At 41.0% G+C, this 2,714-nt stretch overlaps 1 pseudogene; it reads right to left on the bottom strand.

Annotated features, from left to right (window-relative positions):
- Positions 1-217: 217 nt before the first annotated feature.
- On the bottom strand, positions 218-2,275 carry LOC145165167 (UDP-glucuronate 4-epimerase 3 pseudogene; annotated as a pseudogene).
- Positions 2,276-2,714: the final 439 nt, after the last annotated feature.

Below are 2,714 nucleotides of genomic sequence, written 5' to 3'. Positions count from 1 at the left end.
TTATTTGGACTTTGTTGAACTATACAATCTAATTGATATACCTACCTAACAATCGATCAAAACTTCGAATAATTTATGAATCATGAAATCAACATGCAATCAAACCAACATACACACAACTTATAAAGATAAGCACTTAACTTACTTGCATAATCAATCATTGACACCGAGTAAAAAACCAAAACAATAATAAACCATGCAATGCAATGCAACACTATGATGAAAAGTAAGTCTAGATGAATAAACCTGAAAACCAACCTATTAATTAGGTTATTTAGATCATCAATTCATCATCCTAAATACTAAAAACTAATAAAAATAATAGATATAGGAAGTAAGGATTATATCCATCTGACCACCACTGAGTACGTACAAATCTGAATGGAACCAAGTCAACAGACTGTACATATGACCTCACATAACTCAATCTAAACAGTAACGTCTTCCTTCCACTTCCACTAAAGTGTTCAAAAAGAATGCTGAATGCATACAAATCATCAAACCAAATTAATGGAAGAAGGGTTCATGAGTTAAAACAAACCTGATTTTATCTCAATTCACCACGCACTCTTCTTCTTTGCACCATGATAATCAAGATACCATTTCACGAATTTCTTCAACCCTGTTTCCAAATCTGTAGTGGGTCTGTATCCAAGCTCCTTCCGAGCCAAACTGATATTTGCATGGGTGAATGGCACGTCGCCATTTCTAGGCATCAAAACCACCTTCTTCTTAGCTTTCACCTTCAACAGTTTCTCTAATATGCTAACTAGTTTATTCACTGAAACAGGAGAAGTGTTCCCTAAATTAATGATCCTAAACTGTGCTTCGCCCTTCTTTTTCCCTCCACTCCCGGTGCTCTTTTTTGCAGTATCCAGAGCCGATAAACATCCCTTAACGATATCATCAATGTATGTGAAATCCCTTGCCACAGTAGCATGATCAGGCCCTTCGAATATGGAAATCGGTCGTCTTTTCAAGATGTCTTTAGTGAAGAAGAAATACGCCATATCTGGTCTGCCCCAAGGTCCATATACAGTGAAGAAACGTAATCCGGTGATTGAAAGACCGTAGATATGGTTGTAAGTATGAGCGATTTCTTCACCGGCTTTTTTTGTGGCGGCGTAGAGGCTTGCCGGTTGATCGGTTCGGTCTTTTTCAGAGAAGGGTACCTTCGAATTCAGGCCGTAAACCGAACTAGAAGATGCCCAGACGATTGCAGGTTGAGGGTTTGTTGATTTCGCAACTTCTAGGAGGTTTACAAATCCCTCGACGTTTGATTTGATATAGGAATTAGGGTTTACCATGGCGTACCTGACGCCGGCTTGCGCCGCAAGGTGGAGGACGTGAGTGAAGTGGACTAGGCCGAAGAGTTTACGGAGGAGAACCGCGTCGTTTATGTCACCGTCAACCACGAACACGCCGGCGCGGTCAAGGAGTTGTGATTTTCGTGATTTCTTTAGGGTAATGTCGTAGTACGAATTGAAATTGTCGAGTCCGACGACACCATCTCCACGGCGTTTTAGAGCGAGCGACGCGTGTGCACCGACGAAACCGGCGGCGCCGGTGACGAGAACCGAATGACCATTGCGCGAACGAATTTTAGCAGATGCTTTGACCTGATTCTCCCAACCCGATCCGCCGTAGGAAGCGGTGGTACGGAGGCCGCGGCGAGGGGCGGTGGTGGAAGGCGGCGTCATAAAGAAGAATAAAGAGATCAAAGCCAGAAAAACGAGCGACCAAAATGTTATTCTTGGGACAGTGCTATGGAGGCGGAAACGGTGGTGAAGGTAGTACAGAGATGATTTGTCCGGCTTGAATTTTCCCGGAGTGGAGGGGATGTTATCGATGTGAGACAAAATGGGCTTCAAAGAGGTCATGTTTGGTTTCGAAAATCAAAAACCCAGAAATCAAATTTGGATATACTTGTGGGTGAATCTGAAAAAGCAAAGGGGTTTTCGCTTTGCAGGGATTGAAATTAGGGGTTTTTCAGGGTATTAAATTAGGGTTTTTTTCTTCTTTATTTTTGACAGAGGGTAAAGAGATGAACACAAAGTGTTTAATTTGGAGTTTTGCTTTGTGGTGGTATTGAAGAGAACTCCATTACCCCTCTGGATTGAAAGTGAAACGAATCGATGATGTGTTCCTTCTGCGTACGTCTCTTAAATCACTCTTGTTGATGGCGATGATCTATCTGGTAGAGGAGAAACCGAGTGAAGATGAGCGTAAACAATGTTTTATTTGTTTATTTTGTTGGGGAAATCGAAAGTTGATAAGTTCATGATTTTTTATTTTATTTTATTTTTTGTGCCTTTTCCAACTGATTATGATTTATAACCATATCACAATTTCAGTCAAACTTAACAAATAGAGTAAATTAAAGTCTTGGTCCCTATGGTTTTCACGAAATAACAGTTTTGGTCTTAGTATGCTGATTTGATCATAGAAGGTCCCTATTACACTGTTTGGTAACAGTTTTGGTCCGTGGGATTTAACCCATCCGTTTACTTTATTCTAAGGGTGAGCAAAAACCGAACCGACTAAAGAAAAACCGGCAAAACCGCAACCGAAAAACCGAAACCGATACAAAAACCAATGGTGCGGATTTAATTTTTGCAAAAACCGAAGGTCAACGGTGCGGTGCGGTTTTTATCCAAAAAACCGGTCCACCAAAACCGAACCGCACCGCAAGCATGCATATTAATAATTCAATT

Source organism: Lactuca virosa, chromosome 3 (assembly GCF_052849685.1).
Source record: "Lactuca virosa cultivar CGN04683 chromosome 3, Lactuca_virosa_CGN04683_v6, whole genome shotgun sequence".
Classification (NCBI taxonomy): Eukaryota; Viridiplantae; Streptophyta; class Magnoliopsida; order Asterales; family Asteraceae; genus Lactuca; species Lactuca virosa.
The sequence above is the reverse complement of the archived record's forward strand: the minus strand, read 5'-3'. Positions and strand labels throughout refer to the sequence as shown.